Here is a 10,681-nt window from a genome sequence, read left to right as displayed (position 1 = left end):
CCTCTCGCGGCCCCACGGCCGCGAGAGATGTCGTGTCTGCTCGGCGCTTCGCGCTGAGCGGGCGCGGCACCCTTGTCCGGGTAGGACCGTTCGCTCAAAACAAAAAAATCCCGCTCTGCAACCCGGGGCGGGACCCTTACCGGGGCGGACGTACTGGATGATGAGGGGTTGATGAGTGTTGTAAACTCTGGGACATGGTGCTTTCGAGTGCCAAGCTCCCCTTCCCTTCTGACAACGGTAAGTTCCCCAAGAAAGACTATCGTCTTTAAAATAAAGAAAGTAGCGAAAACAATAGCAGAACAATAGGATTAGCTGTAATTGCTGCAGTACTTTGATCATTTGGCGGCACTTCATTGCTTATAGTAGCAGGGATGTCTGCTCTGCTGTCTTGGGTTACATAAATGAAACAAAAAAGGATTACCATGTTAATATATTTTCATCATCTCATATCTGCGTGGGAGCCCAGTATTCAACCTCTGAGCCATGCCGGTGCTTGAAACTGCTTTGCAAAAAGGTCCTATACACGCTTCATCTCGGGAAGGAACCACATTAGCACATGTAATATAGCGTGGTAGAAGAGTAAAATAAGCACCAAGCGTCGCACAACGCGAATTGCGCAACGTGTAGGTTTTTGAATGCTTCCAACCCATTACAAAGGGCTCTGCCATAATTCTTCATCGTCATCAGGCACAGCATCAACAAAGTGCGCGTAATGCCTTACATGCGTTTAGCAGGTACCAAAGGTCTCCGTAGAATGACGAAAAACGGCACAGTGCCTGCTGCCCTACTTCTCAAAAATTACAATGATTTATAGCGTAGTGGGTTCCTCGCAAGTGCACTTGTATTGGTTGCCAAGGAAGCCCATAAGCGCATGATTCATTTCCTCGGGGTCCCAGTAAAGTTCTTCGCCCCCCCCCCCCTCCCCCCGTCTCTCTTTTACGTCAACGTATGTTATACAGCATGACGGGAGAGGGAAATAGCGACCGGGCGTCACCCAATGCAAATTACATAACTGGTGGGCCGTTTAAAGGGACCGACAACTGATTTTTCGCGACCCAGTTTTTTACGGCGCGACAGGAAGCTCACCCTTCGTAGCGTTTGTAGCTGCAGTGGTTTATCCAAAAAGCACGTTGTCACTAATCCCGTTAATCGGGGACGGCAATCGCCGGGCGGATTCTAAGGGCTGGCGTCAAGGCCCTCCGAAAACGCACCACGAAAGCGCGGACAATTTAGAGTTGGTCCTTTGGCGCGCCAGCGAACGCCGGTTGTGGTCCAAAGACCGAGTCAGAGCCGAGAGTCGATAACACAAACGAAAACGAAATATATTCTCCGTTAAGGCAATACAAATAACACAAACACGTGCACACTCGGCTGGTACCAGTTACAACTTCACAATATAACTCAGATGGTGTTTACACAACGGGAGCTAAACAAACAGATCACACGCAACCAATGCAATCACATGCATTAAACTATTCGATGACCGTTAAAGTCCTGAATAGATAGTGGCGTATCCAGTCCACAATACTTGGACGGTAAACGAATGCTTCTCTTCAAGGAAACACTCACGCCAGCTCCAGCGTTGATCGTCGTAGCTCAACCGTCGTCGTGACTTGTCACGGCTCACACGGCGTCGTCATCGGATTCTTCCAGATCCACGAGCGATTGACCGCACACCATCATAAACACGTCTTCTTTGGCTAACGGAGCCACACTTAGCGTAACTTCACCATCACCGGGCCGACTGACTCGCTCACTGACTTCACTACTCCCTTCACTGACTGACTGGCCCTCGTCGTTTGCACGCTTTTATTCCTTCTTCCCCGGTTTCTAGAAGCGTCGGGATGTTTCTTCTGCGTGCAGTACAGCTAAGCCTGGGGAAAGGGCGAGAGCTTTCTCGTATGTTCGAATCGTGACGGCATCGCTCGCGGACGCGTCACCCTCTCCTTCTAGAAAGATCCAGGCTTTGCCAGGCGTTCGATCGTGTTTACGGCGTCTGGTCGAGTGGGTGAGGAGGATGCGGCGCGCCGGCGTCTTTTGATGCTTGTTTTTTCGTCTTTCGCGCTTCTTGGGCGCGCGATTCGCGCCGTTCTGTCTCGTAGCAGTTTGAAAGCGGCCTCGCGCGCGCTTTATAACGCGATCGTTTGTGACACTGCCCCCCACTTCAAGAATATTATCACATAATATTCAAACAACACAAACGAGCGCGCACATACACATCCAAAAATGTCCCACATACAGAGTCCATAACTCAGTCCACACACAATGCGCGTCACATTCATAATAGAACTCTTAATACAATTCACAGGGCATTTCAATGTCGAAATATAAACACAAGTACATAAGTACAAAACGCCATCATACATTTCATATAAACAGTGCGAACGCTCAAAACAAAGCTCTTCAATTATAATGCATATACAATTATATCAATAGCATTGTACACATAAAATAACGCAAGTAACACTTGGGCTCACTAGCCATACACACTTCCCGCAGGGTATAAACACAACACATTCAAACTCAAAACACTTCAATTCCAACACCCTGTCCTGTTCAAACAGACTCGCGCTTGCGCCCCTTCTTTCGGTGCTCGCTCGCTCTCTTTCTGTTTCTCTTGTTTTTCTTGCGAGCCGTTCCATTTGACGGTGCCGGAGGGGGCGTCTCTGCTGCCGTCGACACATTTGACGCTAGCAAGGCGTGGTCGCGTTCGTTAGAACGTTCGCGGTGCTTCGCCAACTTCTGCGCGTCGTGGTGTTTTGCTTGAACGACCACCTTCGTCTTCTTTTGAGCCGCAGATGATGGTGGCCGCTCAGTTGCAATGTCACCTGCTCTGCGTGTCGTCACCGGCGGTACAGTGACCGTTGGAGCTCCATTGTTGCCATTCTCTGACGCCTCGGCTTCAGTATGAGCTCGGGTGACATCTTTCCTGAGATTCTCTTCCGCGGTTTCTTTACGTCGCGGTTCCTGAACTGACGAGGGCTCCATCTTCGGGGCTTCTCCCAAACGTTCAGGATCGTATGGCCCTCGAGCTCCGTCGATGTTTCCCACGATTAGGTCAAACAGGGGATTATCCATGCACAGGGCAGAAACTCTCCCGCTGAAGTAAGGGGTCTCAACCTCAATCTTGGCTTCGGGAAGCATTCGAATGGAACTATCAAGCAAGCGAACCGGTTGGGTATTGCCTGTGAATTCGCTCTCTCGGACCAATTTCTTTCGTACGATCACAGTAGTGCATCCACTATCTCTTAGTACTGTGACTTCCTTCCCACCAACTTTCCCCTTAACTGTCGGCATTTCTTTCTGTGTGTCTGTTGTCACCGCAGCACCAATGAAATCCATCTTCTTCCCGCTTTTCAGCTCGGCCGATTCATCATTGGTCGCTTTTGCTTCCTCGTTTGGCAGGGCATCCGCACAGGCTGCTTGGTGGGCTTTACTCGCATCGATTCGACATGCGTCTGCTTTGTGCCCAGTCTGTCCACATTTAAAACACTTCATCACACTCGGGCGTGAGAAGTTGGTCCGACAGCTGTTAGCGCGATGACCCACGCGGTTACACAGAAAGCATCGCGGAACACTCTCTGGTGCACGCTTGGTTTCTTCAGGTGCCGATCTCTTTGACTCCTCGTGAACTTCTTTTTTTACTTTGGCTAGATTCGTGCCACCTTGCGCTTCCAAGAATTGATCGGCCAATTCAAGCATATCCTCGAGCGATTTAGCTTTCCTCTCTTTCAGATACAGCGACAGGCTCGGGTGGCAACTGGTGAGAAATTGCTCTCTGATTAAAAGTTCTCTAAGCTCACCGTACTCCTGTGCCGTCTCTGAAAGTTCGATCCACCTGTCAAAATAATGGCTGAGCCGCGCGGCATACTGCGTTGCCGTCTCGCCATCAGCTGGCTTTCCCGTCCGGAACCGATCGCGGAAGCCTTCCACGGTGAATCGAAATCGCTTCAGCAAAGCAGCTTTCACTTTCGTGTAATTAGCTGCATCGGTAGGTGTCATCCTACCGTACACACTGAGCGCTTCGCCACTCAAACAAGTGCTCAAAGCTGTTGCCCATTGCTGTTCCGGCCAATTTTGGCTTCTAGCTATCGTCTCAAACCTGTGCAGGTATGCATCAAGGTCATCTTTCCTCTCGTCAAACGCCACAAGCAGTTTGCTTGGGTTCAAACGGAAGCTATGATCTTCCCTTTCGCTGCTCTCCACTCTAGCCTGGACGGGAGTCTCTGTGCGCTGCTGCAAACGGAGCCGTTCGAGTTCCAATTCGTGCTGCCGTTGCCTTTCTCTCTCAGCCATCTCAGCTTGCATCTGTCTCTCTTGCGCCTCTCTTTCTTCCTTCAACTGTCGCTCCTTCGCCTCTCTTTCTTCTCTCTCCCTCTCAGCTGCTAGCCTCTCTCTCTCCAGTTCCGCTTCTCTCTCTTTGTTAGCCCTCTCAACCGCCTCCTTTTCCTTTTGGCTCACCCACTTTCGTAGTTCGGCCCCAGAAAGACCCATCTTCTCACCAAGGGCAACTAATTTCTCGAGATCCATGATGCCCGTCAACAAAACCTAGCCGCGTGCACAATACCTCTGCCTAACTTCGAATACCAGTACACTCTCTGCACACAGGTTAGCGAGAACGCGGTGCAACACTCAAAAATCGTTCGCAAGCACTATCAACGTCTCAAGGCTCTTTCTCCCTACTTTGGACACACTTTTGCACCAAAAAGGTCCTGTGTCGCGGACGCCAGAATAATTGTCACTAATCCCGTTAATCGGGGACGGCAATCGCCGGGCGGATTCTAAGGGCTGGCGTCAAGGCCCTCCGAAAACGCACCACGAAAGCGCGGACAATTTAGAGTTGGTCCTTTGGCGCGCCAGCGAACGCCGGTTGTAGTCCAAAGACCGAGTCAGAGCCGAGAGTCGATAACACAAACGAAAACGAAATATATTCTCCGTTAAGGCAATACAAATAACACAAACACGTGCACACTCGGCTGGTACCAGTTACAACTTCACAATATAACTCAGATGGTGTTTACACAACGGGAGCTAAACAAACAGATCACACGCAACCAATGCAATCACATGCATTAAACTATTCGATGACCGTTAAAGTCCTGAATAGATAGTGGCGTATCCAGTCCACAATACTTGGACGGTAAACGAATGCTTCTCTTCAAGGAAACACTCACGCCAGCTCCAGCGTTGATCGTCGTAGCTCAACCGTCGTCGTGACTTGTCACGGCTCACACGGCGTCGTCATCGGATTCTTCCAGATCCACGAGCGATTGACCGCACACCATCATAAACACGTCTTCTTTGGCTAACGGAGCCACACTTAGCGTAACTTCACCATCACCGGGCCGACTGACTCGCTCACTGACTTCACTACTCCCTTCACTGACTGACTGGCCCTCGTCGTTTGCACGCTTTTATTCCTTCTTCCCCGGTTTCTAGAAGCGTCGGGATGTTTCTTCTGCGTGCAGTACAGCTAAGCCTGGGGAAAGGGCGAGAGCTTTCTCGTATGTTCGAATCGTGACGGCATCGCTCGCGGACGCGTCACCCTCTCCTTCTAGAAAGATCCAGGCTTTGCCAGGCGTTCGATCGTGTTTACGGCGTCTGGTCGAGTGGGTGAGGAGGATGCGGCGCGCCGGCGTCTTTTGATGCTTGTTTTTTCGTCTTTCGCGCTTCTTGGGCGCGCGATTCGCGCCGTTCTGTCTCGTAGCAGTTTGAAAGCGGCCTCGCGCGCGCTTTTATAACGCGATCGTTTGTGACACACGTAATTATTTTATAAGCAGTATTTTTCGATCTGAAAGGCTCCAAACACGCATGGAGGCTTGCTCCAGCCATAGAGTTAATATACTGACTCTAGAGGAAAAGCTGGGCCGTGAGACCTATAACCACAAGAACGCTGACATCTTGGAACGTTGCCATTCTTGCCATCACATATCAATCCTAAAGAAGCACCTGCACAATTAAAAACTTGCGGATATTGTTTTGTGTTTATTTTGAATACTTCTACGAAAGAATACGACGGCTATTTATGAAATTTACTGCGCGCGGAAAGGAGCGTTTGCAGGCTGGTTAACTAGATGGCACCACCATATCAACACTCACGAGTACGCGAGCGTGTGCTTGCGGCCGATTGTGCCGGTTTGCGCGTCGTGTCAAAGCCCCTGAAACTTCGTTCGCGACGTGTATCTCGTAGTTGTCATAGTGTCCCGTTGTGTGCGTTTTCTGTCGCCGCATACCACTCGACTTCATGTGACAGCCCTTTTTTCTTTCGAGCTAGAAACTTAAGTGCACCAGTGCAAACCAGGACGGACGGCAAAGAAGAGATGAGACAAGCCCTGAAAGTCATGTACGAACTAGTCGCAACCGATTTTTTTTTGTACTTTTTAACGGCGATAAAGCTTCGTGGTCCGTGTAACTTTAGTTTCGATTGAAGCTTTCGGGGGATGTCTGACTCACGTTCGCCGCTGCATGCTGCAATCGACATTGTTCGGCTTTACGGCTCTCTGCGCTGAAGTACGGCAGCAATGAGCTGAAAAAGAACGTGGATACAGGTGTCTCGCCATTGCAAGTCGAATCAGCGCGCGACCACGGCCTACGGACTTTGCTTCGAGCTGCGAATCTGTCGAGTGACCTTTGTGCCAGCGAACGGAGAAACTTTGGTAGGGAGTGCCTAGTAAAAACCATGCACAAGCAGGTGGAAATTTTAACTGTTATCAACCGGACCAGCTGCACAGACAACCGTACACTAACACACAGCTTCACGCATATCAAAACACAGCTGATGTTCCCTGAACAGCGCCTAGCTGGCTTAGGTTGGTAGATTAAAACTGATTACCACCGTCAAATATGGCGAGCGTCTCAGGGTCTGGCAACCCTGGCAACGATCGTTTTGTTCCATCATGGCGGAATCCATGTGGTTATGGGTTTCAATGCATGGGCCCTATGGGGAGCTTTTCCTCTAGAGTCAGTATATTAACTCTATGGCTCCAGCAACGCTGAGAATTGATAGCGATGTCGCTAGCCCTTGTGAAGGCTGTCGTTGTTCTGCTTTCGCAGGAGTTACGTAACTATGCTTAACCACCTGTATTTTGAGCTTTCCAACCATATTTGAAAATAGCAAGCTGTTACAATGAGACAATGTGGCTTTATACACATTCCCGGTATTTGTACAGCGTTGTGTGCGCTTGCGCCCAAGGTTGCCTGCATGCGTCATGAAGGGCTTGTCCCGGCGTCGTTACTTTCTCGATACACTAGCCAAGCCAAGTAATCGATCACGCAACTGTGCATATGCACGGCCGCACTGAGTAGCAGCAGGCGTCATTTCTGAGACGAGCTGTAGGTAGCAAAACTATGTCGCTTCCAAATCTTAGCGACCTGGAAACTGCGTGCACGGTTGCATGAGCACTCTGAAAAGTTGCTCAAGACGCGCTGACGAGCATGGGATCATTACGTCACGCGAAGACAGCGCCACTTTAATGCATACTACTAACGCAGGCCTATATGTATATTATTATGGAGTAATACCTTTTAATATAAAGAAACGAACAATATTTCAATACTAACAATAAAATCGTCGACCGCGTACAGCAATCAACGGTCACGTGGCCGTCTTCATCGGATCATTCATGTTTTTGCCGCCAGAGGCGCCACAGGTCATTTTTCGCGACTTTCAATTAAGAAATAAAAATATAAATCCATCTCTCACGAAAAAAACAGGGTTGGTTTGAGTCAGTGCAACGGACAATCTTTACATCAGTGGTGTCAACTCATTTGATATTCTGGGCAGTTGTCGGTCCCTTTAAAGCTTCCAACCCATTACAAAGGGCTGAGCCATAATTCTTCACCGTCATCAGTCGTCGCGTCAACAAAGTACACATAATGCCTTACAGACGTGTAGCTGGTGCCTCGCTTCTCCGCAGAATGACGAATAATGGCTTAGTAGGTGCTTCCCAACTTCACAAAAATTGTGGTTTATGGCGTAGTGGGTACCTTTCTAGTGTACTTGTATTGTAGCCCCAAGAGAGCTTAACGGGCTCTAGAAACGCCGTTCTTCCAGCTTTCGCTGTGACTGTGCTGCGGTTTCAGCGCAGGCCTAGTGTGTTTTTTTTTTAAAGACGACAGTCTTTCTTGGGGAACTTAAACGCAGAAATTTTGGTCTGTCTTTCTGTCTGTCTGTCTTTCTGTTTGTCGGCACGTCCCTCGATTCAGCCACTCGGCCAAAGTTGAACCACTTGCCCAAGGGCCAGCCGTCTTTAACTGGTACAGCTGTTCATACTTGTGAACGTTGTCGATCAAAAAGTAAATATCATGCATATCTGAGGTGCAACATCCCTAGGTAAGTATTAGGTGGCGTGTTCCTTTAATAGAAAATGCATACATACGTAATTTTAAGGACCCTAGTTTCTTAAGCTGCGCTGAAAATGCATAAGAATGGAAGCTTGAGCGAGTTGGTATGCGTTCATCTTTGTTGAAACAGCGCTCACTAGACGACGACGAAGTAAAAGAAGGCACAGGACAGGCGCTGCCTGTCCTGTGCCTTCTTTTACTTCGTCGACGTCTAGTGAGCGCTGTTTCAACAAAGCTGAAAATGCGACTGCGCTGAAATTTGCCTTCCTCCGTGCCCTTCGCACGAGCTCATTGTTGTGTTTCGGTTTCGGTTCTGTATTGCACTGTACGAATGCCATGGGTTGGTGTTGAAAAACATTAGTTTTGAGAAGGCCAAGAAGGTGAAAAAAAATATTTAAAAAATGAAAAAGCAGCGTTGTGGGCGGCCTTCAGGCTGCCGGTTGTGGGCGCCGCTCTGGCGTTCCTGTTTTACTCAGGCGACGTGTAAATAAAAGAGTGTGTGGAGAGTACTCATTGAGTGCGGACGTTTCTCTGCTTCAACGCTTCGCGCCAAACCGCGTTTTCGGGCTGGCTGGCGTCCCCGCCGGTCGCGTTGGTCACCGCCGGTCTTCGCCTGCTGCTGCGCCGGGACTACCAGCACGCAACACAGCACTCATGTTTCCCGACGTATTGCCAGATGGCGTCCATATCTCACACAGCGCCTCTTCTATCGTCTTTACACGACATTTGCAGCGAAGCACGCAGATACGCGGCCAATTTTTTTTTTTACCACCTGGGGTTCTTCGACGTGCACTGATGTTGCACATACACAGGCCTCTAGCATTTCGCCTCCATCGAAATACGACCGCCGCGGCCGGGTTCGAAGCCACGACTCTCGGGTCAGCAATCGAGCACCGTAACCACAGGGCCACCGCGGCGGTATATTTCACTGCACCATCCACTTCAAGTTGCGCGCACACTTTCTCGGACCAGCACTTTTCAGGCATGCTTTTTTATTCCTGCAGTGAGAGACTGTAACGTTCTTCTATACGCCATTACAGCCATGGCAAGCCAGTCTACGAAACTCTTGTCAATCGTATTTCGTAGCTAATTAACAAAAAGAGCAGTAACAGTGTGGGGCAATTTGCTTTGACCTAAAATTAGCGTGGGTTATCTTCACGCGCAATAGCGGCATAATTCCGGCCTAATTTGTCAAATGCACTCACTGAGGCGCATAGGCCATGCATACAGAATTTATGGAGCAAGAAAATTTTCACGGAACCTTGCCATGGAATGGTAAACGTCAGCAGTTACTGCACTCAAAATCTATGACTTTTACCACTTCGCTTAATCACTAGCTGAATTTCGCGCACATTGCGCGCCCTAAATTAGCTCTATGGAAATGGTCGCACGTCTGCGTTTCCAACACAGGAATGCAACACGTTTCTCCATAAAGATAACTTGCTAACGTGTGGCTTCACAAATAAACTTTTTTTCCTAAACACACGAGCGTCCGCACATAGTACATTTACTCTTCCGTGCACCTACGCACTTTCATGCGCACTCAACATGATTCTTGCCAGAGCAGCGTAATTCGGTGGTTTTCTCGATAACAATAATGTTTCTCGCTTTGGTCAGCCTTCGCTGTCACAAACACGCGTACGTACGTTATGTCATTAATATTCAGAGCGGGCATAATTTAGCGATTCTATTTCATTGCTATTTATTTTCGTCCTTTGTCAGAGGTCTAAAAAACGCCTCTACATTGGCTGGCCACGCAAGGGGATTGTCAATGAATGAGATGGAGAAAAAGTATTTCTTTCCTGAGATAATACCGACCTTGCTGTCGCTTTGTTGCAACCACAAGCATTCTCCCTCAGCGCGTGAAATTTCCGCTGCACATGACGATGCGTGTAGAATGAGAATAGTACATCCTACAGCGCTATACTATACTTCTTCGGGTTGCGCAGATCACCACAAGTGTTAAGTATTGGCACACCACAATATGCGAAATATTTCTTCTGTACTCCCTTCCCTCCCCTGAATAGAAATTGTGTGCTCTCGCTCACTCGATGATGCATACTTAATTACGACCGTAACGTTGTACACAGTCACATTCGTCTCCGTAGGCAGATTCTGCACTTTCAAATTTGGCGCCTGAAACTCCAAAGGGGGCGTTAAAAGAAAATGTCAACCGCACATTGTTATCTTTGTTTATTTAGTAAATAAAATTATTAAAACAATAAGAAAACAGCTTATCTTGATTAATTTCTGGGATTTCTTTATTTTAAATTTGACATTATATACTGCCGACAGAAGCCAATCCAATCTGTTCGGATAAGTAACTTGTTGAGCCAGT

The sequence above is a fragment of the Rhipicephalus sanguineus genome, chromosome 3 (assembly GCF_013339695.2).
Source record: "Rhipicephalus sanguineus isolate Rsan-2018 chromosome 3, BIME_Rsan_1.4, whole genome shotgun sequence".
NCBI lineage: Eukaryota > Metazoa > Arthropoda > Arachnida > Ixodida > Ixodidae > Rhipicephalus > Rhipicephalus sanguineus.
Note: the sequence above shows the minus strand (reverse complement) of the source record.